Source organism: Geotrypetes seraphini, chromosome 2, assembly GCF_902459505.1.
Source record: "Geotrypetes seraphini chromosome 2, aGeoSer1.1, whole genome shotgun sequence".
NCBI lineage: Eukaryota > Metazoa > Chordata > Amphibia > Gymnophiona > Dermophiidae > Geotrypetes > Geotrypetes seraphini.
The window spans coordinates 235869393-235896188 of NC_047085.1; the positions used below are offsets into that span (position 1 = coordinate 235869393).

General features: G+C 41.7%; 1 protein-coding gene across 5 annotated transcripts in view; it reads right to left on the reverse strand.

Annotated features, from left to right (window-relative positions):
* Positions 1 to 26796, reverse strand: part of GRIN2B (glutamate ionotropic receptor NMDA type subunit 2B) — a 958742-nt gene that overhangs the window by 658273 nt on the left and 273673 nt on the right. The gene's annotated exons all lie outside the window — the stretch shown is intronic.

Genomic DNA, 26796 nt, shown 5'->3' on the forward strand with positions numbered 1-26796 from the left:
GCACGTTAAACGCTAATGCGTGCACGTTAGTCTATGGATGCATTAGCATTTAGCGCGCGTTTAACGGGTTAGCGTTCCTTAGTAAAAGAGGGGGTAAAATTCCTCTTAACTTTTTATAATGACTTCCCATGGGTAACGGAATCTTTAATCTGTAGGTATCAAATAATGAAGAAATCTTGAAGACACACAAATCTCCAACATAGAAACCAGGTAAGCTAGCCCAAGTTCATATTTAATCTTTAAAATAAAACATTTTAAAATGCACTTGAAACTGAATAGGCAACCAATGTAATTCCTTTAAAAATGGAGTTCCACTTTCCCATCTCTAACCTCTCAGAATCAACTTAGCGCCTTTTCTTTTTTAGGACTCTGAAGTATAAATATAAAACATTATAGTAGTCTAGCTGAGACAAAATGATGACTTACAGTATCATTGTCATAGTTTCTTCAGCAAATAAATATTTAATCTGATGAACAAGACAGAGATAATTTACAAATCACCCTCTCTACCAATCCAACACGGAATCCAAGGTTACTTCTAACACCATAAGGGGCCTTATTAGAGGCACAGTAGTCCCTGCCAAGCAGCGTTGCTCATCAGGGAGAGATCTATCTAAACCTTCCACAGATTAGTTTTGTCAGCATTCAGATTTCATTGATTTGTTAACACCCCTTTGTGTACAACAGAAAAGTTGGCAGTCAGCAACTGAAATGTAAAATTCAAAAAGTTTCCTAAAACAGAATATTCAGTATAATACAACCTGGATATGAATAAAAGGATTTCTTCAAATCCTGTAGACCTGCTCCAAAGATGTGTGGCTTCGGGGCCATTAGCAGCGCAGCCGCTAGCGCGGCTTTGTAAAAGAGGCCGATAGCACCATTTACAAAGCTGCGGAAAGCACTAATACATATATGCTTACCACTGCTTAAAATGCTTCCCATGGGTAAGGTTACCAGATTTTTGTCCCGAGAAACCCGGATACATGGCCCTGCCCCATTCCACCTCTAGCCTTGGCTTGGGACCATATATACTCTAATATATACTGAGATTTTTGGGTCCAAAAAAATGGCCTCGAAATGGGGGTGTCTCGGTTTATATTTGGTCAGCGTTGACCTGTCCCCCCCTTCTGAACATGTCTGTAGGCTTCTGCCGGGCCTGCCATGAGATCTGGTGGTCCAGCGGTGGCTGGGACAGGAGGGATCCCTCCTGCCTCCTTTCCCAGCCCGATTCTAATTATTTTTATCTCCCTCCCGCCTCCCCTGCGTACCTTAAGCATTCCTAGTGGACCAATGGTGAATTGCGGCAGGAGCGACCTTCCTTCACTCCTGCCCGTGCAGAGTTGCTAGCTGATTGGCTGCCATAACAAAGGACTTCTGCATGAAAGCAGTTTTCTGGATTTATTTCTCCCCTGAATGTGGGGGAAACAAGGAATCTCTTGTCGGGAATAAAGACAGCGTGTGGAGTGAAGTCACGCATATCTGGAACCATGCTGGTGAATAAAAGTTAAGTCCTTTTGTTCCCCCTTTTGTGTGCACTTGATTGGCAGTTGCTCATTGCTGAACTTTACTGTTACCAAGTGGGAGTTTTTTAATGTCAATATTATATGGCAGCTTGCTACTACATGACTGAGGCTTTTTTCTCCCCTCGTCGTTTTGCGGTTTTGAGTGAGACTTAGTGACAAGCCTTTATTGAATTTTAGTTGCAATTAGCATTTTTAGCTGATCTTCCTTTTTGAGTTTGTCTAATATGAACATCTGCTCTCCTCCTCAAAACTTGTTACCTACAGTTTTTCTCTGATCTTTCCCACCAATCTACTTGGCTGTACCTCCCCTATAGTCACTCCTTCTATTTGTCATATCCTTAATCTATCACTTTCTTCTGCAACTGTTACTGATGCCTTCAAACATGTTGTGCTTATACCACTCCTCAAAGAACCTTTGCTGGACCTAACCTGTCCTGCCAACAATCATTCCATTTCCCTCCTCCCTTTTGCATCCATGCTACTAGGCCATGCTCTTTACTGCTGCTGTCAACTTTCTTTCATTTCAACTATTCTTGATCCACCATAATCTGACTTTCACCCACTATATGTTACAGAAATGGTCCTTGCCAAAGTTTCCAGTGACCTGTTCTTGGCCAGGTCCAAGAACCTCCCATTTTCTTGACTGCTTGATTCGTTGCCCGTACTTATATTTGGGGGAATTTATTCTGGCTTGCTTTTTTTATTGAAATATTTTTATCATATTACATTAACATGAACATAATTAAGATATGGATTCCAAAGCAATTAATACACTGTCAAAATCAAATAAACCAATTAAGGTGAATATCCATCTAGCCCCCAACTTGAACGAAGACAACTCTATAGTTCAGACAACAACAAGAAATCAAAAAATAGGAGTGGAAGAGGGAAACCTTTCCCCCTTTCACAACCTATATACCTAGATATTAGCGCTACTCATATATAAATCCCCATTGAGATTAGCAAATAAACAAGTCAGGTTTCTTTCCCTTTAAGAAATAATTCTAATTGAATTGTGTCCCAAAAAACATCATCTTTATCTTGGATATGTAATAAACATTTGCAGGGAAATTTTAAGAAAAATGTAGCACCAATTTCAAGAACTTTAGGTCGTAAAGCCAAAAAGGCTTTCCTCCTATGTTGAGTAGATTTTGCCACATCGGGAAACATTAAGACCTTATCTCCACAAAATTTTGCCTCTCTATTTTGGAAATATAGTTTCAAAATTAAAAGCTTTATCTGATTCATTTACACAGGTAATTAACAAAGTAGCCTGGGTTGGGATCAATTCTTGAGAATCTTCTATCCCTTCCATTGCACTTATAGTCTGGTGGATCCTCTTCCAGTGCTATCCCACTTTCAGTTGGTATACCTCCGGACTCTGTTTTAGGATCTCTTCTCTTTCTATACTTGTTTCCTTGGAACTCTGAAACTCTGAAACTCCACCTAAGGATTTCTGTATGATCTTTACACAGATGACACCTCTCTGCACCTGAAATGTAACAAGGATTCCAGGCCCAAGTCTCGGTCTGCTTGTTTGATATTGCTGCCTGGATGTTCCATTGCCATCTAAAACTGGACATGGCCAAGACTGAATTTCTTAGTTTTATACCTTCTTTATGCCAGTTCATTATTTCTGTGGCTAATACCGTCATCCTCCTCAGCTCCAGTAATATATAAAGTTTGGAGCAGTGGGTGTGTCCACCCCAGGTACAGGGATAAGAGGGTGCATTGAGTTGTCACAGAGCCACAGTCTACAGTATATGCATGTGGCTGTCGGCTCTGCTGATCCCCTTCTCCCTCGGATGTCAACTTCCTGTTGTGGGACAGGGGACCAGTACAACCAACAGCCCCATGCATATGGACCGCGGCTCCACGACTGCACTCAAGAGGAGGGAGAATGGAATTGATATACCCGGAGGAGTTGGGTACTCAGCTCATAAGCCTTGTGGTCATCTTTGACTCCTCTCTCGCTTTTTCTGCTACAACCTGTAGGTTTTGTTTTTTTTCTATAATGTCACCAAAACTCTATTCTTTTTTGAGCACACTACCAAAATCCTCGCTATTCCCATCACATTCTGCTTAGACTACTGCTCTTCACAGGTTTTTCCACTAAACCACCTATCTCCCTTTCAATCCATTCAAAATCCTGCTGTATGTCTTATCTTCCATCAGTGTCACTACACTCACAATACATTTCCTCAAGTCACTTCATTGAGGTTGTGGGTTCAATCCCACGCTGCTCCTTGTGACCCTGGGCAAGTCACTTAATTCCCCATTGCCCCACCGGGACAGATAGGGAAAAATGTTTGAATACCCGACTGTAAACCACTTAGGCTTGTATATTTTATTTTAACAATAGTCTGATAACTGTAAACCATTTAGGTATGTTTTTGATAAACGGTATATCATAGATTAAATAAACTTGAAACTTGATATATAAATACGAATTATTTATTCAGTTTCCTATACCATTCTCCCAAAGGAGCTCAGAACCGTTTACATTAATTTATTCAGGTACTGAAGCATTTTTCCCTGTCTGTCCTGGTGGGCTCACAATCTATCTAATGGATTTGGGGCAATGGGGGGGGATTAAGTGTCTTGCCCAGGGTCACAAGGAGCAGCGTGGGTTTGAACCCACAACCCCAGGGTGCTGAGGCTGTAGCTTTAACCACTACACACACACCAAAGCATTCATTCTGGAGCAATACAATATAACCACGTACAAGCAACTGAACAGACACTAATTATGGAACACAGAAGCAGCACGTACCTTTCCATTACATGTCAACATTGTATAAGAAAATACTGATTCAGTACCCAAAACGTACAACAGAAGAAAGTAGGAACCAGGGAGGAACAGGAGAGGAGGTATGAATGTAGGATCAAAGAGCAGCCAAACAGACAGAAGGAGAATGTGGCAGGTGCTATACCAACATGCCAAAGATTTAGATACCGCATGAAAGAAAACGTGATGACATGATGGATGACGTACATCAATCAACATTATTTACTATGGGTTAAGCAACAGTGCCTGCTCCAGCTTCATCATAGATCTCTTTTGGTCAATTTGATTACCTCCCTGAGTACTAATATGCATCCCTTTTCAGGCTGCGACAGCAGAAGATGTGTAGAGCATCCTAATCAAGGCAATGTGCTAAGTAATGGCCATGTCATGGAAAGATGCTTGCTGATCTGCAGTCATGGCAGTGCAAGCATGGAGAATGCACAGCGTATTATCTGGGAAAGGTGTATGGCTAGTGTTCTGTGAACGCAGTCCCTTTATGGATTGGGTAACTGCGATCGACTAAAGAGTGCAGAGTAAAGACCGTGCAGACAGGAAAAGGTATTTATTTTATTGGGACTCCTTATTAACCAACTTTTTCATGAAGAGACGCAGCCAAAGCAGTTTACAGTACACTAAAGGCTTCTTTAACAAAGGTGCGTTAGGGCCTTAATGCGCGGAATAGCTCGCGCTAAAATGCTGCGTGCGCTAGCCGCTACCGCCTCCTCTTGAGCAGGCAGTAGTTTTTTGGCTAGCGTGCACTAAAAACACTAGCGCACCTTTGTAAAAGGAGCCCTGAGTAGTAATCAGGTACTCTTAAGTATTTGCATTGTTTGGGGACATGCTGACCTTGCATATCTTAAGTTCGACAAAGTTCCACATGAAAGACTTCTCAGGAAAGTACAAAGCCATGGAATAGAGGGAGATATACAAAGGTGGATAGGCAAATGGCTGGAGAACAGGAAGCAGAGAGTGGGCATAAATGGGAAGTTCTCAGACTGGGAGAAAGTGACTAGTGGTGTGCCCCAGGGCTCGGTACTTGGGCCGATCCTATTTAATATTTATATCAATGACCTGGAAGACGGAATATCCAGTGAGATCATTAAGTTTGCAGACGACACAAAGCTTTGCCGGGCAATCAGATCGCAGGAGGATAGCGAGGAACTCCAGAGCGACTTGTATCAGTTAGAGAAATGGGCAGAGCAATGGCAGATGAAGTTCAACGTGGAGAAATGCAAAGTAATGCATTTAGGTAGTAAGAATAAGTAACACGAGTATAGAATGTCAGGCGCAACTCTGGGTAAGAGCGAACAAGAAAAGGACCTGGGTGTACTGACAGATAGGACCCTGAAGCCGTCGGCACAATGCGCGGCAGCGGCAAAGAAAGCAAACAGAATGTTAGGCAAGATAAAGAAAGGAATCATGAGTAGATCGAAGAAAGTCATAATGCCGCGTTATAGAGCAATGGTCAGACCACACTTGGAATACTGTGTCCAACATTGGTCTCCCAACCTAAAGAAGGATATAAAACTGCTGGAGAGGGTGCAGAGATGAGCAACGAAGCTAATAAGAGGTATGAACTTGGAATATGAGGAACGACTCAAGAAACTGGGACTGTTCTCCCTTGAGAAGAGGAGGCTGCGAGGGGACATGATCGAGACGTTCAAAATGCTGAAAGGCATCGATAAAATAGAGCAGAAAAACAAATTATTTACATTGTCCAACGTGACACGGACAAGAGGACATGGTTTGAAGCTAAGGGGGGACAAGTCCAGGACAAATGTCAGGAAGGTCTGCTTCACGCAGCGAGTGGTGGACGCCTGGAATGCTCTTCCAAAGGAGGTTATTAAGGAATCCACTGTGCTAGGATTCAAAGGCAAATTAGATGCACATCTCCTTACGAGAGGCATAGAGGGATATGGGTGATTAAAACTACATCAGGTGTATACCTGACTGGGCCTCTGCGTGTGCTGATCGCCGGACTCGATGGACCATGGGTCTGATCTGGAGATGGCAGTTCTTATGTTCTTATGTTCCTCATGACCTGCAGTTTGCCAAGATGCTGCTGATTTTATTTGTGACTGATCAATGCACAAGATCTGGCATGAGTTGGTTCCGAGTTTCAAAAATGGCATGCTGATTTGTTTAGAGTTTGTGTCTGTGTACTCCATACCAAAATAGAATTTTGTAGTTTAATGTAATAAGGTTTTAAGGATTTAAATTAATAAAAAAGAGTAGGAATAGGGTTTTTAAATATTTATTTGTAAGTAAAAATATAATGGAGTTTAGGTCTTATAAGAAGATAATTAAATATTGATTTAACTAATCTATACTGGTAGGGAGGTGGGGGCAATAGCCGGTGATGTTATAAGGAGACAGGAGAGTAATTTATTTCTCTTGGAGTAATCCCAAATTTGGGAAACATATACTCCTAAATCTGAGGCTAGCCCCTATTAGTATTAGATTAAGTCTAATTCAATTTAATTCCAAAAAGATTAATAGTTCAACTAATAAATTTATGAAAATGTAATGAAACTTTAAAAAAAAATTTTCAGGGAATTTAAAATCAGTGCTTATTTTTGATCCTTTACAAATGGTCTTTAATATTTGTATATTTTATAGATAAAGTACCATTTGAAATTTGTAGTGTTTTGTTGTTTTGTTTTTTACCATGTGTGTGAATGCGAGGATTTTCATCATTGATTCCTGTGGCGCTGAGGACAATATGAGGTCGACAGTCAAAAAGCACTTACATGGCTGATAGGCTTTTCTTTAAGCACTTACACTAGCTGCATAAGTGCTTAAAGAAAAACTTCCCAGTAATTGAATATAACTTTGAGCGTATAATTGTTGTCCTCCAGATTCTTTAAATGGTGCGCAAATTATCAGGATATCTTACATTTCACAAGAAGTTGAAACTTGGCTTTTTTCCTCAACATTTCATATTACACATCATTAAATTAAGTCCTAGGAGTGTTTATTATTAAGTTAGGTCTTTCTTGTCAGTAGTTTTATAGGGGCTGATGTGTTGATTCTTGTAAAGCTTAATTATAAGCTAGCAGTTAGTTTGATTGTAAACCACTTGTAAACCTTGTGTACTGGGTGGTATATAAAGCAGATGACTCAAATCAAATCAAATCCCTAGATTATGGCACATAATTCCCCCATCCATTAGATCACTGGTCAGACTATGGAACTTCAGGAAGGCTGTAAAAACCTTCCTCTTTACTAACCCAGCACCTTAAAGACCGAAGCCTCAGTGACTCAATACCTTCATTCCTAACTGAACTCAAAAGCATTCCCCAGTACAACCTAATGAATTCCTACTGTAACTCAGGTTTAGACCTGTAATGCAAAGCTATAATACCTTTATGTTATGTCTGCATTTGAAATGCTGCATTCAACTATGCTATGTTCGCTATGCTATGAGGCGCTCCCTTAAAATATGAACAGTCAAACTGAGATAAGTACTATTTATCAAATTAAGTTGAGTGATATATAATGAGAAATCGAAAATAAGAAATAACAAAAAATTTCATATAATTGATCCTATGACGATTGGGTGTGTGTGATTATTTCGCACTAACCTATGGACAAAAAACAAAAGGAATTGGCCCCAAAATATCCACAGAGAAGAAAATCCAGAGAAAGCAAAAAAAAAAAAAAAAAAAAACTCTGTGGAGTGACAATATTCCTAAATGGACTTTATTTGAAAGTGTCAAAGTTCCGAAGGTACACTGAAATCATCCACATAAAAATAGGTTATCCACATAAAAGCCTTAAAGGACCTAGTCCGTTAGGGATACAGGACCCAACACGTTCCGTGTTTCGACAAAAAGTCTTCTTCAGGGTGAATATGTGGGAAACAATTGATGTTTAATCTGAGCATTTATTGTTAAAGCAGAGTCTAGAATAACTCCCCAAACTCTTGAAGTTCTTTTCTTTATGAATTGAGTATCATCAGAATTGGTGATATGTAAATGAGATTATCATCCATGTTTGCACTGAACCACATAACTTTTCTCTTGTCTGTATTTAACTTAAACTTAAAAGGACCAATGTCAAATATCCTACATACAGTTATTGATCCTAAAAAGGGTAATATCTTCAGATGAGAACAACAGAATCAGCATAAAAATAGTATCTGTATATGACAAGAGTTTTACACCAGTCTCCAATACATGTCCAAGTGAGCTTATAGATATTATATAGGTGGAAAAATAGGAGACCCCTGTGGAACCCATAGGGATATCTCCAAAGCAAAGAAGATACTGTACACTATCCTTAATAGAGTATTGCCTATTTTTCAAAAAAAACAGCTGAATTATTGGAGCACAGTAGCGGTGAAACCAAGTTCTGATAAATTAACATGTAGCTTATTGTGATTAACAGTGTCAAATATCAAACTGTAGTAAACACCATGAGGGCCATTTTCAAAAAGGACATCTAAGTCCGACTTGGAAGTTTCCTGCAAGACGTCCAAAGTAAGATGCACAGAAACGTCCATTTTTGAAAGCTAAACTGCTGGACGTCCAAAAATATATATTTTTTAAATCACCTAGTTGGACTTCGTGGCCAACAGGACATCCAACCCTTAGGATGCCTAACTTTATACCATATTTTTGACCATAGAAACATCCAAGTTGAAAACGTCCAAATCCAGACCATTTGGACTTGGGAGTGGACATCATTGTAATGGACAGGCCACACACACACATGTAGTGGGACACTTTATAGGTCACTGCTGTGAACTTCACATAAAGGGTTCCAGATATACATCTCACCATAACTCCCTTATAATTTATGATGAGCTCTCTAAAACTCCCCCCAAACCTACTATACCTACCTGTCTACTACCCCAATAGCCTTTATGGCTATAGGTGACACCTATATGGGTGACAGCCTCTATAATTCACTATCCCATCTACCAGGTTACTTAAGATACCTGTGTGCTGCTAGGCTTTCCCATACCAAGTGCTGCTCTTTTAGAGACAGGTATGTACTGTTTTATTCAGATCTTTGTGGGGTGGGAGGAGGTTTAGTTAGTAATCACTGGGGGAGTGTGTGTGTGTGGGTGTGGGGTCATTACTTAATCCATTCAGTGGTTATCTGATAAGTTTGAGTACCTTTGTAGCACTTAGATGCTTCTAAAACAGGTCTAGCCTAAAACTAAGTTACATTTAGGACATCCCAGAAAGGTTTGATTATCACCGCAGGACATCCAAGTCTAATCCATCTATAGTCGGCCCAAAGCTCACCCATAACATGCCTCCAAGCAAGCCTCCTAGAACTCTGGATGCACAGTGGGCTAAACACCTCACAAGATATCCAGAAAGTCAACTTCAACAATCGGCATTTGGATGTCCCAGCGATTAGGACATCCAAGTACTTATTTATGATGTTTTTTTGACGTCTTTATTTTTTGATTATGAGCCCTCATATTTCTACCTCTACTTAATATATTGTTAACGTCAGTTATTAAAGATAATAAAAGCATCTCTCTGCTATGATATAGCCTGTTTGTTGAGAGTCATGAAGTAAATTTGCTCTTAACATGTAATCAGACAGTAGAGATCTCACCACAAATGCAATTATTTTGAGTAAAGAAAGATATACTTTTAATTGGTCTAAAATTTGCAACCTGAGAAGTCTGAACCAATAAGCTTGGGAACTGAAGTTACAATATTCCCCACATATGGTGAAACCCATTCTAGATTCAAGGTCAAATTAATCTAATAAACTAATCAATTTAAGAACCTCAAAAAAGGATTTCTTAGCAAAGCAGAAGGACAAACATCCAAAGAGCGTGATGACATGATGGTCCAAGATGGCTGCTTAAGCCAGATGCTCCTGCTATTCCAGGCAAATTTTGATCCCTAGCAGTTTAAAAAAAATATAAATAGCATTTTCAGCAGTGCTACCTTTGCTAGAAAGTGCAAATATGCAAACCTACAGTTAGATTATTCTACCTCATCTGCTCAGTCTGCTCAGGGTGTTAAGCACTCCAAGCATGAATCACTCTCACATACAAAGCCAGAAAACAGAAAGACCAGAGATTTCATTGACACGATTATGACAGAGCTTTTACAAATTAAGTACTTAAAGTACACAAGGATACACTCCTTGTATTACAGGAGGAAGTTTCAGGCTTAAAGCAGCAGCTTGGAGAAACCTCACAGGGCATGGACCACATAGAAGTCAAAATAGCGATACAAAGCGGATGGAGATTCTGGAGAGAGACTACAAAGATATGAATAACAGAATGTGCCACAGCAGCATCAGAATATTAGGTCTGCAGGCAGGGCCGGATTTAGATGAAAAGAGGCCCTAGGCTATTCCACTTATGAGGCCCTTTCACCTCCCATTTTTAAGTTTGTAAATTACATGAGAGATAATAAAATACATCATTACTGTGATATATATCAATATGTTAAATGTGACACGGATAATAAATTAAAAAAAGTCAAAAACACTTATTTGGACATTTATTCTCAGCACCATATATAGTTACATTACGGATTTCTATTCCGCCTATACCTTGCAGTTCAAGGCGGATTACAGAAGATTTGACTGGACATTTTCCAGTGAAGATACAATTTTTTTTATTTTTTTTTTTGACAGAGGAGAGATAGCTGGATAGATTCCTAAGGGGATTTAGGGGTTGGATAGTAAAATGACAGTGCCGAACTGTGTGATATGGACAAAGAGAATATAGTTAGAGTAGGTAAGATTACCATCTAATTTTGGGGGTCTGTTTGCTTGGAAGGTGTTTAGGTGGGTTATTTGGGGAAGTAATATCTTGAGGTAGGTGAAGAATGGTTAAGATATTTGGATGAATTACTTGTAACAATAACTAATCAAACCTAACAAACAACATTGCCCCTTCCCATGTCCATAGTGCCCCCAGTGCGTCCTTCCTCACCTCACCCCCCTCCAATGCCTGCCTGCCTCCCATCCCCCTTCCATTGAACACCCCCCCATGCCATCCTGCCTGCCTGCCTTCCATTAAACTCCCCCACCCCCCTCCGATGCCAGCCTGCCTGCCTCCCATCCCCCTTCCACTGAAACCCACCCCCCCCCCGATGTCAGTCTGGGCCGCCCTGTCCTGACGGATCCACGTTTTGCCTCTCTCCCCGCGGGGCTGGGCTTTGCCCAGCTGTTTCTGTACTGAAGTCTTTCCCTCCCCGATCCTCCTCCCAGGGCGAGAAAAAGAAAGGGAGAAGCCGAGTCGGCGCCCCGTTGCAGCCGTAGCCGGTTCCAATCCCGAAGCGTAGAATTTCTCCTTATTTTCGGTTCAGTGTTTTAGTGTTCACTGTTTTTAGAATAGTGTAATTTTAATTTTGCTAACAATTTGAATGTAGGCCCCTCTTGATCTTGAGGCCCTAGGCTGAAGCCTAGTTAGCCTATAGGAAAATCCGGCCCTGTCTGCAGGAAAGCCTGGAATCAAATAATATGTAAGCATTTTTGGAATCTTGTATTCCTCAGTTGATAGATCTGCGGCTGGAGTGGCCATTGAGCATATTTTGCTCCCTCACCCTCTGCTGGAAATAACCGATATCAATGTCAGGTGATGGCTGAGATTTTGCAGAACACTCATACATTGGTGGTTTTACAGGCCACCAAGTTAAAGTCCCCATTGCAGTATCAGAGGCATATGATCTTGATTTTACCAGATTTCAACTGAAAAACCTTAAGGAGATCAAAACAATAGCTCTTACCATTTATCAACTCAAAAATGTGGTTTCTAAATATGGCATGCTCTACATTGAACAATATAACCAAAACTTTTGAGGATCCAGACAAGTTGCAAGAGTTCCTGGATGAGCAAGTTGGTTCTACTATGGATGTAAAATGACATTTTGGACATTGGTTCGGGTCAACTGTTGTATACCTCCTGTGCTCATAACCATTAACCAGCCACAAGAGGCCAGGGGCTACACAATCCGGTAAAAAAGTGGGTAAATAAGACATATAGAAATTCCCCCTTTACCAGTATATTCAGGGTTCTGGGACACTGATCCCCAGAGCTAATGTATAAAAGTAGCCAGCTGCTTAGAGAAATTCTCTGCCAGCTTCTACAAAACTATTAACCAAAGAGAGACAAGCTGCCTCACTCTCTACTCCAAAACTGCTTCCTTCCCCTTCTTCTACCAAGTACCTTCTGTCCCTGTGTACACTGTTTTCAGACTGAAAAAACTCTGAAATCTTTCAAAAGAGCCAATAGTAGTTCTCTGCTCTTGGCAATGGGAGGTGTCTACACAGTGTACATGACAGCCTCCCCGTTGCCATGACATCAGAGGGACTAGAGAAACCTCTAAAACAGTGGTTCCCAACCCTGTCCCGGGGGACCCCCAGCCAATCAGGTTTGCAAGATATCCATAATGATTATGCATGAGAAAGATTTGCATATAATGGAAGTGACAGGTATGCAAATCTCTCTCATACATATTCATTAGGGATATCTTGAAAACTCAACTAGCTGGAGGTCCCCCGGGATAGGGTTGGGAACCACTGCTTTAAAAGATTCAGTGAGCAGATAAATCCCCACACAAACATTTCTCTCTGTCTGTCCCAGTAGGTTCACAATCTGGCTACTGTACTTGAGGATTGGCCACAGGATACTGTGCTTCATGGACCTTTGGTCTGTCCCAATATGGCAATTCTTATGTTCTTATGGCAATGGAGTGTTAAGTGACTTGCCCAAGGTCACAAGGAACAGCACTGGATTTGAACCTGCAACCTCAGGTTACTGAGGCTGTAGCCCTAACCACTAGGCCACTCCTCCACTCCAATATGTTAGAGTGTCTCATGCTTTGTGAGGCAATGTAAGGCATGATGTTGGCTCTTAGTTTAACTATTGTGATTATAATGATTATTGCTGTTTTATTATAGTAATTTTGTTCTCTGCCTTGAGCACACCAGGAAAGTTTCTTACATTGATGTTTGCTTTTTATTACCCGATTGGATCTGGTGCATCTGTCATGTGTTCTTTGTATGCTTTCTACACCATATTCCTCTTGTGTGCTATAAAATGCAATATAAAAAGAAACAAGACTCCAGAGGTATTGCCTGTTCCACTAATACAGATTAGTAAGATATTTATTTGTCATAAAACAAAGCTGAATGATATGTACTAAATTATGGTAGCTAATCATTTGGCCATAATAGTAGACAGAAAGCTTTGTAAAAGATATGTTTGTCTTTATAGCAGACTTCCACCTTTTCATGTTTAAATTAAGTTTTCAATACAGCCTCTTGAGACATCTTTTGATTTAATTGAACTGTTTACAGTGTTGATGAGTGCTTGGAAAAAAAAAAAAAAAAAAGACTTCAAAATATGTACCTGACAGCTGTCACAAACGACACTATCTGTTGTCTGGTACACTCGAAGGCTTTATTTGTCATCGAGAGTATGACTAGTATAGAATGTGTGTATTAATGTTGGACACCCCTTCCTCTCCTCCCTTCAAAAACATTATTTCTGGTTATACCACTATCCAGAACATACAAGAGCCTCTCGAATGAGCCAGTGGCTTGCAGAATAGGCATGCCAGCAGTAAGACCCTAATTCTATTAAAAAAAAAAAACCAACAACCTAAAGTTAGGCATCTAAATTGGCACACCTAGCCAACTTAGGTAGCTAACAATTATTTAATTAGATTAATTAGTGCTGATAGAAGCTTAATTTGTCAATATTTTGGAGGAAAGGCGGGAGAGGGAAGATATGATATGATAGAGGTGTTTAAATACCTACATTACATGGTGTAAATGCACATTAGTCAAGTCTCTTTCATTTGAAAGCAAGGTCTGGAATGAAAGGGCATAGGATGAAGTTAAGAGGTGATAGGCTCCGGAGTAATCTAAGGAAATTCATTTTTACAGAAAGGGTGGTAGATATGTAGAACAGTCTCCCAGAAGAGATGGGGGAGACAGAGACTCTGAATTCAAGAAGGAGTAGGATATGCATGTGGGATCTCTTAGAGAGAGGAAGAGATAATGGTTACTGCAGATGGGCCAAGTGGATGGGCCATTTGGCCTTTATCTGCCATCATGTTTCTTTGTTTCAATTATTGGCTTAAATTAAGATTACTTGCTAGTTAGGCACCTAAATCAGTAGGTGCCTAGCTCAAGGTGCCTACCAGAGCAGGCGTGATTAAGGGCAGATCGGGGATGGATCTTGGTGGTGTTTTATATGTAGGTGCATAAAATGGACTTAGGCACTGGTAGGCACCTAATATAGGTGCCGGTATTTAGGCCAAGTAAACCCAGGCATAAATAGGGGGCACCTAAGGTTTTGATGCCTAACTGAAGATTGACAGCCACTATGCTCTACGTTCCTCGGCACCTAACTTTTAGGTGCAGTTTATAGAATTGGGGTCTAAATGCTCTAAATGGCCCTTATTTGGCAGCTTGACCCCTGCCAGTAGTATCTTGATGCAACCACTAGGTGCTGACTGGTACTATTTTGATTATGGCAGCCTAGGAAGCCAAGAGTGGCTAGAAATTACACCAGTGTTTTCTTCTCCCGCTAGATACCAGGAATAGACCTGGTAAGTGCTGAGGGGATAAGTTCTGTGGAGTTTAAGTGCTGGGGGATCTTTAGCTGGGAGCAGTCCAGCGGATGGCAGAGCTTTCTGTCAAGAGAGGTGTCAGGGAAGGAAGAGTTCTTGTTTTATTCACTGGCCCCTTTAAGAAGATTCCTCAGGGCATAAGGCTACGTGTTAACTGCTCAATGTTACCAGGGCAGAAAAATAATGCTGCTTGTAAAGTTAAAAGGCAAACTGCAATTCAATTTGATTAATAATGAAGTACTTTATATACTTTGCATCTCATTATAATGTAGCTTGGTAAAATAATGCATTAAAGTTGTGGGAGTGAGGGGGCTGTGCTCCTGCTCCAAACAACCCCCATGGAACGACCTCAAAAGCTGTCCTAAATTAGGCAGCTTCGATAACCCCAGGATTGTCCCGGAGGCTGACCCCTGTACCACCCATGACCTGCCCACTTTTTTGTGAGCAATCAGAATTGATATTCAGCAGAATTGATCCACTTTAATGCTGCTGAATATTGGGTGTTAGACAGTCCCATGAGATTTAACTGGGCCAGAGCCTCTTCTGCCCATTTAAATTACTTTGAATATCAGGGGGAGTGTGCCTATGGGAAGCAGTCTGTACCTGCTAAAGTTCATGGGCTTGGTAAAGATCAAATATTTATTACCAATCTACAGCCAGGTATTGAAATTTTACTGGGCCCAGAAATTTCTCTGTCATCAAGTCCAATGTGAAAGTCAACCAGCACAAAGTAAAAGTGACTGAATGTCCCCTATTATCACTCCTCTCCCCTGCACCCGGTACAAAGTAAAAGGGACCTTTCAAAAGGTAAAGAAAAAGATTTGGGCAGAAGAGAGCATTTGCAGGGCGACACTGCCTTGGATGAATCTCTTCATAAAGGTGGAAAATGAAGTGCTGCAGGAGGATAGCTAGCAGTCTTTAAATATGAGACCTCTGATGCAGAAGGGATTTTGCTTTCTCTTACCCTGATTTTCTTTACCTCTTTGTCAGGGGTAGACAGGAGTTCCAAGAGGGGAACTGCTAAGGCTTGTGACTCCTTTTACTGAGGGTGGGAGGAGGGGGGGTGGGTGAGGCATTTGGAATATGCAGCCATTTTTACTCTAGGGTGGACGGGAGAGGGGGCAATCAGGACATGCGTAGGGTTACCAGATTTATGTATGTAAATTCTGGACCCATAGACCCGCCCCCCCAGGCCCGCCCAGTTCTACCCGCCCATGCCCCAGCCTCGTCACTAACTCTGCCCCTCTCAGTCTGCTTGTTGGGAGGTAGGGCATCTGCGCATGCGATGACATCATGCACGTGAGCACATGATGTCACTGCATTGCATTCGAACATGCGCAAATGCCCCTCCCAACATGATCTGCTTTTCAAAACTCGGACAAAGTGCTGGGTTTTGAAAAGCCATCCAGATGCCCGGACATGTCCGGATAAATCCGGACGTCTGGTAAACCTAGACATGAGGGCTCCTTGTACTCTTTACATAAGAACATAAGAATAGCCATATTGGGTCAGACCAATGATCCATCTAGCCCAGTATCTTGCTCCTAATAGTGGCCAATCCAAGTCACGTTACCATATAATTTCATCGAATGTTCCCTAGTCTTACTATTTTTCAAAAAAAGTAAACGATTGATTCATGTTTACCCATTCTATACCACTCGTGATTTTGTAGACCTATATCATATTCCCCCTCCCCTCAGCTGCCTCTTTTTCAAGCTGAACAGCCCTAACCTCATAAGCCTTTCTTCATATGGGAGGAGTTCTATCCACTTAATCATTTTGGTCGCCCTTCCTTGAATCTTTTCTAATTCTGCTAAATTTTTTTTTGAGATACAGGGGTCCTTTTATCAAGCTGCGGTAGGGGTTTAATGCGCGTAATACCGCACGTTAAACCACCTGCCGCGCCAGCCGCTAACGCCTGCATTGAGCAGAAGTTAGTTTTTTAGCCGGCTGCGGGGGTTAGCGCGTGATGAAATGTTTGACGCGCTAACCCCGCTAGCGCGGCTTGATAAAAGGACCCCACAGTGACCAGAACTGTATACAATAGCTTTGTACATATTTCTCATCTTCAAACCTCCCATGTCCTTTACTCCCACAAACAGTACTCTCAAACTTGTTACAGTCTTGAAATATGGACAATCAAATTACCACATGCTTGTTCAGATAAGCGATTGAATAGTGAAACTTTAGAACAATGGTGGCGGTGGGATCAATGGGAGTGTGATGATGGTTCCTTAATGTCCTTTCCTCTCAGTAGGAAAAACTACTGGCATTGAGCACTTCTTTCACAAAGTATTTGTTTGTGTTTAAGTACATTGGTGTTATATTTTGTATTGAGCAAGGGACATCAACGCCTCTTGAAAGCTTAGATTTGAAAAATAATAAACTATGCAAAATGACACCAGCGCAAGGTTTTAAAAATTATAACCAAGATTTATTGAATTATTGTTTCTATTTTTCCATTATGAGATCAAAAGAATCAAGCATAATTGCTTAACAGTTGCGCTAATGGGAGATCGTTATAGTTGCCAAATGCTGGCCTTCTCATAACGAGCTGATCTTACTATCTCATTTCATTCTATTATATACTTTTGGCTTATTGTGACATCATCAGGTTGACAACCAATAAAATAATATGGGTGGTCTTAAAAGTTGGACAAAGAAAAAATTCCTCCACGTTTCAAAGTTAGACAAAGTTTTAGAAAATTACTTTTGATTTCTGAATTAACATTATAACATATTCAAGAGAATCTAGAATTATTAACAGGGTGCTGAGAAGTTCTCAAACTCTTCCTAAATTGACAGGTTCAGATTACATAGCCTTAGCCTGGAGGAGGAGGGGCTGGTCTCCCCCTCTCCTTCTAAGTTGACAGTATATTTTAGTATTATTATTTTTATAATTTTTCTACATATATTTGGAGAAGAAGCCCTGTGAATTAGGAGAAAGCTCAGTGAGTAAACAGTTCTAAAAGCCTGACAATGGAAACTAATATTTGTAAGCTCTACCTCTGGAATTCTCTGAGTATCTTTTTCTGGGCCCAACTAAATAACTTACTAAGAGTTTGAAAAGCAACAGTTAGCAGCTGAGCATCTCGTTTTGCAGCAGTAGATATTAAGGCAAGCCAAATATTCTGTCACTGCTACCCAACTTCTCAAAAGTCACCAGGGATGAATGAAGCCTTAATGTGCAATTTAATATAGCACTCACTTTAGGGCAGGGGTGTTAAAGTCCCTCCTCGAGGGCCCCAATCCAGTCGGGTTTTCAGGATTTCCCCAATGAATATGCATGAGATCTATTTGCATGCACTGCTTTCATTGTATGCTAATAGATCTCATGCATATTCTTTGGGGAAATCCTGAAAACCCGACTGGATCGTGGCCCTCAAGGAGGGACTCTGACACCCCTGCTTTAGGGAGAAGTTAGAGAAGCTAGAAAAAAGGAACTATGGCAGGAACAAAGCTCCCGAGCTGAGGCCAAGTCTGATGTGAATGATTACCGGTGCACTTAATTCAGTGCGCACATTGTTTCAGATTTAGATTCATCGGATTTTGGAAAACAGATTTAGTTTCTGTTAATTGGAAAGTGCCCTGATTTACAAAACACTTAAAAAGAGTTGATGGTATACACGTCCATGTTAATGGAATGGATGAGTTCTTCTGATGTGTTTTTGTGGAAGATAACATCCTGGAATATTTTTAGAAAGCTTTTATTTCAGAAAAGGCATTGCTCACCTCACCCAATTTTCCATCTGCTGAAAAGTGTTAGATGCATTTAGGGCTGCCTTATCCCCAGAAATATACTCAAGTATGTACTTCTGAAGCATTAATTTGGGCATATAGCTCATTCCACTACTCATGGATGGTGTGGTCTACTGTAGTGTTTCCAAAAATATCAAAAATCGAGAGAAAACAATACTCTAATTAAACTCTCATACAAAATAGTCTACCCAACAGGAGAGTTTACTTAATCAAAAATAAATTAAATAAATGTGCTCAGTGAAATAATCAAATAATGCCACTGGAAAGCAAAAATAAAGATGGTTATCAATTACATCATAGCACAGGCCCTCCCTACCTCCACAATCAAATCACAAAGTGGAGGTAATAAACTAAACAACACAGCCAAAAAGATCAAAAAAAATAAAAGTTACTCATCTTAAATGATCCTCAGTCTTCTGCAGTGTTTCCCAGCCTACTTCAGAAGACTCATCTGCTAAGTTTAGCTTTCAGGATGCCACAGTGAATACACATGATCTTTCTGGGAATATATTTATAAAGCATTTTCCACTTTTAAAGCACAGCTGTTTTAAAATTGGGTGGAGGTATACACATAGGCCCTGATTCTCCAAAGTGCGTCCCGATTTTAGGCAGCTGTAGGCGTCCTACAGCTGTCTAATCAGCCAATCGGGATGCACGTTTTTTTAAAAAAATGCTCCCCAGGCAGGCCTGAAGGCGCCTCCAGGAGCCTAGGGAGACCCGCAAGATGCCTAAGCTCGCCTAAGGGCCTTAGGCGGGCCTTAGGCGAACCTAGGCGGCCCTACGCGACTCCCTAGTAGAGGAGAAGCTTAAAATGTAGGCCAGCAAAATGCTGGTCTACATTGTAAGTAGACACGGCCGCAATACTTATCGCGGCAAGGGATCTCTCTGCCGCTATAAGTATAGCGGGCCGCGGCCTGTCCGATTGCTGGCAGGAGGGTGCCGAAAACGCACCCTCCCCCTCCCGGCGCTAACAACCCCCAAACCTCCACCCCATCAAACTAACCTGTTCTTACGGCCAGATGGGTCTTGCCCGTCCAGCCGGCAGGCACGTCTCGTCGAAATGAGGTGGGCCCGCCCGCCTCATTTCAACGAGGCGTGCCTGCCGGCTGGACGGGCAAGACCCATCTGGCTGTAAGAACAGGTTAGTTTGGTGGGGTGGAGGTTTGGGGGTTGTTGGCGCCGGGGGGGGGAGGGTGCGTCTTCGGGCAGGAGGGATTGGGCACCCTCCTGCCAGCGATCGATATTGTCGGGGGGGAGGGTGTGTCTTTGGGCAGGAGGGATTGGGCACCCTCCTGCCAGCGATCGATATTGTCGGGGGGGAGGGTGTGTCTTTGGGCAGGAGGGATTGGGCACCCTCCTGCCAGCGATCGGACAGGCCTCGGCCCGCTATACTTATAGCGGCAGAGAGATCCCTTGCCGCGATAAGTGTAGCGGGCCGTGTCTAATCTAACCCGATTCTCTAACCAGCGTCTGTAACAAGGACGCCGGTTACAGAATCGGGGTTTAGTGTAGGCCGATTCTGAATAGGACACCTCTCCCGGACGTCCTATATAGAATAAGGACCTAGGTGTCTTGCGGGCCTCGCCTTCAATATAGGCGGCCTGCCTGGGGAGCATTTTTTTTTTTAAACGTGCATCCCGATTGGCTGATTAGACAGCTGTAGGACGCCTACAGCTGCCTAAAATCGGGACGCACTTTGGAGAATCAGGCCCATAGAGCCTGATTCTATATAGGACATCCGGTCTCAGCAGCCACCTAAGGGGCTTTTGAGAATCATGCCTAACCCCATCTAATCCCACCTAACCACCCTGATTCTCTAACCGGTATCTATTTCACAGGCGCCGGTTAGAGAATTACATTACTGCTGAGCTGATCGCGGTAAGGGAATCTCCCTGCCATGATCACCTCAGTGTCAACCACAACGGAATGGAACCCCCCACTGCCACCCCCCTGAAGAATCTCCCCAAAGCATCTGCCAGCAAGAGGAGTGTCCAATCCCTCTTGCCAGAACCCCCAAGCAATCCCCGGCAGGAGGAGTGCCCAATTCCTCCTGCCGGACCCCCCCAAAACAACCCCCACCCAACCGAGATAGGAAGGAGGGATGCCCACTCCCTCCTGCCAGAACATCCCTCCCACCAGGTGACCAACTGACCCCCTACCCACCCAACAACCACCCCTCTACCCAGCAACCTGGCGAACCCCCTAAAGGAGAGACCACCCCCCCAACTTCCCTCCCCCCCGTACCTTGTAAACAGAAGGTCCGGCCAGAGAGAGGCATACATTCTTCAGCTGGCAGGCCTGCCACTGGAAAATGGTGGGCCTTTCCCTTCCTGGTGCATTATGGGATGCACTGGGAGGGGCCAAGACTCCAAATGGCCAGATACCTAAAGCCCCTTCCTGCCCGGGGTTGCTCAGGGGTTCCAGCAGGAGGAATTGGGTACTCCCCTGCCGGGGGATGCTTCAGGAGGGGTGGCAGGAGGAAGTAGGCATCCCTCCTGCAGCCCGACTTCGCGGGGGGGGGGGAGGAAGTTCCCTGATGCGACCACTCAGCTGATCGCTGCAGTGAGATTTCTTTGCCACGATCATCACAGCGGCTACGCCTTTTTGAAATGTAGACCAGCTCTAGTGAGACAAGAAGGGTTGCCTAAGCTCACCCAAGGCTACTTCTGGGTGAAACCACGCCCATGCCTAGCCTTGGATGATTTTAAGCATCCCTATGCATCTCCTTCAATCGCAACAGATGCCTAAGGTATAGGCAGCCTACCTCGGAGTGGTGGTTTTTTGTTTTTTTAAACGTGCATCCCAGTTTGCTGGTTAGACAGTGTCAGGATGCCTACCACTGCCTACAATTGGGATGCCGTTTATAGAATATGCCCCATACAGTATGCAAGCCGATGATGGCATATATGTTTCCAAGTTCTTTGTACTTAAGTTGTCCCAGGAGCATTATCAGGGAAGGGATGGGCCAGGGTTGCAATGTATGCACATATTTTTTTAAATACCTGAATGCACACAAAGCCCCTGATTCTATAAATTGCACCCAGATAGGTGCACAACTGGGCATTTGATTATTTATTTAAAACATTTGTATTACATGCTTTCACAAATGTTCAAAGCAGATTACATGTGAATTGCATGCACAATGAAGTAACACAAATGCATACTAATCAAACCATAACTAAAATTCACAATAAATAAAATACAAAAAGTTGCTCAAAATGACGCTTCATAAGACACACAGTGAGGCTCATTTACAAAGTTCCATATGTTTACTATGTAACACTAAGTCTATCGCCCTCTTTTACTAAGGCGCCCTAATCAATTTAGTGCATGCCAACGTGCCCATTATATTCTATGGACGTGTTAGCATTTAGCATGCGCTAAATCGGTTAGCGCGCCTTAGTAAAAGGACCCCTATGTGTTTTGAAAATGAGCACCTATGAAATGAAACAAAAAGTGTCAAGAAAAGTGCGAGATAACTTGTAAGTTTCACGGCTCCACATCATTCCCTTCTTGGCTGGGATGAGAACTTTTCAGCGGCCCCTCCTATTCAGTTTTGTACCCCAATCACGAACAACTATTTGTTTCTGAAATACCATGGCTCCAAGGTTCATCTAGATCCAGATTATTGGAGAAGCATATAAATGGTTCTCCATTTTAATCACACAGCTCACAAGACGACGAAATGTCTCCCAAATTAAGAATAGTTCATTATGATAGAATTCAGTGTGCAGGATGAAATCAATTTCCCAGTCATCTCTCACTTCAAATCCACCAGGACGTTTGGTCATTTATGGTGCTACAGCTGTGCCTCATGTTTTCTTAGGTAACAGTGTCATATTTATTCTGTTTTAAACTACAGCCATCTACTGGAAAAAATACCTCAGCACTGTAGTTCTCACTTCCTAATGATGCACAGTTCATTGCTTGATTGCCAGCAGTAGGGGTTCTTTTACTAAGCTTTGGTAAAAAGCAGCCATTCAGGGGGGGTTTCCTGCATGCTAAGGCCATTTTTACTGCAGCTGTAAAAGTGGTCTTTTTTTGTATTTTTTTGCATTGATGATCTCACACTAATTTTATTATTAATGCACGGAGTCACGTTCAGATATTCATACATATAGATATTTCTCTAACATATTGCAGGAGCTGTTTTCAACATTTTCAACGCTTCTGTCAATATAACCAAAGATCAGAAGAAGTTAATAGCGATTCAAACCATCTTAAGAACATGGAAGAATGCGTCCTTATTACCTTCTCATTTTTGGTGGAACTCTGTATGTTTGACTGGGAAATATGAGGACTGCGGGCTTCTTCAGGCTTCCCAGCACCAGCCCACCAGAAGCACCTACATGTAGAGGAGGAAAAACCAAGAGAAAAAAAAAATAATAATTCTGAACCACTTTTTTTTTCTTGGTTTTTACTCCTCTACAAGTGGGTGCGTCTTATGGTCAGGGGCCTCTTAGAGAGCGGGAAAAATACGGCAATTAAACTCTGGAATTTGTTGCCAGAGAATTTGGTTTGGAAATCAGTTTAGCTTAGTGGGGTTTAAAAAAGGCTTGGATAATTTCCTAAAATAGAAGTCCATAGGCTATTATTGAGATGGCTTGGGGAAATCCACAGCTTATTCTTAGGATAAGCAGCATAGAATCTGTTTTGCTACCTGGGATCTAGCTAGGTACTTGGGATCTGGGTTGGCCACTGCTGGAAACGGGATACTGGGCTTTGATCTGTCACAGTATGACAATTCTTACATTCTTATATCCAAGTGTGGCTCAAAGTGAGTTACATTGGGGCACAGTAGGTATTTTCCTGTCCCAGAGGGCTTATGATCTAAGTTTGTACATGAGGCAATGGAGGATTTAAGTGACCTGGCCAAGATAACAAAGAACACCAGCAGGATTTAAACCCTGGTTTCCCTGTTTCTGCTGAGCCGGAAGTGAGACACCACATATTAGCTTTCCCACTTATTCACCATTATAGGACCCCCCAGGGACCCCTGAAGAAGACTTTGTCGAAACGCGGACCGTGTTGGGTCCTGTATCCCTACCGGACTAGGTCCTTTAAGGCTTTTATGTGGATTACTTTACTTTTATGTGGATGATTTTATGTGATTGATTTTAGTGTACCTTTGGAGCTTTGACATTTGCAAATAAAGTCCTTAAGGAACATCGTCATTCCACAGAGTTTCTTTTGGTACCCTCTTGCCAGTCAGGTTTGAAGATATCCACAATGAATATGCATGTCAGAAATTTGCATATAAAGGAGACAATGTATGCAAATCAAATTTATGCATATTCACTGTGAATATATCCTGAAAGCCTGGCCGGCACAGGGGTACTCCAGGACCGAGTTGAGAAACACTGTTTTAGAAGGCTAGGGCACGTCACAAAAAGAAACTCCCAATCTAAAGCTATTTTCAAAACACTCTCACCCCAATTTCTTTCAGAAACACATTGACTGGCGCCCCATCACGCATACTCTCATTCTCACAATACCTTTAGAGGCAAGTCATATCTTCCCTACTCCTACCCTCCCTTTAGAAGCATGTTGGTGGCAAGTCACATTTCTTTTATTCCCTCACCCTCAGTCTTTTAGAAATGATGGCACCCAGACTCTCTGGGGTCTAGTAGGGGACGCGAGTGATCCCCAGTTGAACATGTAATGGTGACTGCCTCTTCCAAAATAGTACTAATCCTAGAGGTCAGACTGCTAAACAAAAGAAGTGAACCTGACCTCAAGCAATAGTACTGCAAGGCTACCAATGGATGGCGCTGTTTTGGAAGAGACAGCTGATAAGGCAGGATAGACCAGAGATCACTCCTACTTCCCTGTAGACACCCCCCTCCCCCCAGAAGAACAAATATGTGCCAGAGAGTGTCGGGGAGGAGGGGTCTGATGCCACAAAAGGTTTCTAAAAGAGATTGGGGGATTGAAAAAGGTGGAAGGACATGGATGCTGCCAGCACAATTCTAAAACGGATGAAGAAGGTGTGGGGGTGCAGAAATAGGATACCCGGTCCCACCCTGCTCCACTCCCAGCCCTACCCTATCCTGCATCCAGCTCTGCCCTGTTCTGCACCTAGTCCCACCCTCAGACAAATCTCCAGTCTCCTTCACTGTGCTTGGGGCCACATTCGGAGGGCCTAAGCGCATGCACAAACATCAACGCAATGACTACACATACATGCGTACACCTAGGTACCACAAGAAACCAAAATGTTCAAAAGCAAACAACGTGGAACCAGATTCTGGACTTCCAAGAGTTAAAATGGTATAATTTATTAATGTCTGTTTCAAATTCAACTATCACAATGTGGTAAAAGCCAAACACATTTCAGGAAAATAAAGTTACTGTGTTATATATTGCTGCATTCTGATGATCAGACCCTACATGGGCCGTGTTTCGGTAGTATTTTGCCTTCTTCAGGGCTCCTTTAAAATACAATCATACATAAAACATATAAAACAAAGAAATGGTCATTCTCATTGAAAGTTTAAATAACTTTAGACAATAAATATACACAACAGTATATAACTTAAGACAATAGATATAGAAAATGAAAATTAGATATGCAAAATGCACCAACCTTTGAACACAGCTAAAAAAAAAAAAAACAGCAGCATCTCAGAAACACCCTATATTGATTTGTTTTTTTTAATATGGCCATATATTAATTTTAAAAATATATTTATTGTTTTTTATGATATAGATTCCATTATTGTAAACTGTGTTTTCATGTTTTTATGTTTTAATTGTTTTGGATTTTTGTAGGGTGTTTCTGTGATGCTGCTGGTTTTTTTTTTATTTTAGCTGTGTTCAAAGATTGATGCATTTTGCATATCTAATTTTCATTTTTCTATATCTATATCTATATCTATATCTATCATTGTGTATATTTATTGTCTTAAATTATTTAAACTTTCAATGAGAAGGACCATTTCTTTGTTTTATATTTTTTCGTATGACTATTTTAAAGAAGCCCTGAAGAAGGCAAAATACTGCCGAAACACGGCCCATGTAGGGTCTGATCATCAGAATGCAGCAATATATAACACAGTGACTTTATTTTCCTGAAATATGTTTGGCTTTTACCACATTGTGAGAGTTGAATTTGAAATAGACATGAATAAATTATAGCATTTTAACTCTTGGAAGTCCAGGATCTGGTTCCACATTGTTTGCTAGTTCTGTATATGCCACTCAAAATTGCATGTGGAAATTTGGCCTAGCACTCAATTTGTCCATCCAATGTAATTTAATAACAATCCAATTAATGCCAATAATTGAGCACTAATAATCAGTTATCAGCACTAAGTAGCGCCAATTAAAATTTACTCACACATTTTTAGGCGTCAGTATCTGTGCGCAAATTTTATTCATGGATTCAAAAAGGAGGCATGGTTCTGGAAGGGGCATGGATGGATCAGAGGTGTTTCTGGAATTTACACACATTTTTATAAAATAAAGGAGTTCATTGTATAATTTTGACATGAGAATTTGCACCAGGTTTTACTTGGTGTAAATCCTCATACTTAAAACTGGGCAGAGATCCCAGTGCCAAATGCTGTTCTATAAATGGGCCAAATTGGCTGAATACAGTCAAAGCAATGATTGGGTTAAATGGGAAGGAAGAACAGGTTGAAAAATGAAGGTAGAGAGAGCCATAACTCACAATACCATCGTCCCGATAAAGGCCAACTATTTATGAGGGAAAATAAATTTTCAATTCATAAAATAAAATAAGAAAAGAAATGGGGTTATTGGTTGTAAAACTAAAATTTAAACCAATTTCCTAGACTTCCCTACTGTTTCCGAGGTATGCTTTCCTGAAGCTGATCATTCTGTCCCTTTAAGGACACAACAAGTGAAGTTAATCACATATTCCTACATTATGCTACATCCCAGGGATTGCCTAGCATACCTTGCCTAATATATACATATCTACAGTACATACGCCCAATTTCATCCAAACCACTATTTAATATGGTAATTAAGAGGGGTGTGGTTGAAAGAGGAACGTTAACATTAAGATGATTTTTATAAAGCAAGAGTAACAATGAAAGCTGTGCAATGCAAACATGTTCTCAAGGACATCACCCAAGAAATGCCCAAACATTGTACAAACCGATCTCCCTTCAACCCTTCCTCCCCATCCTGC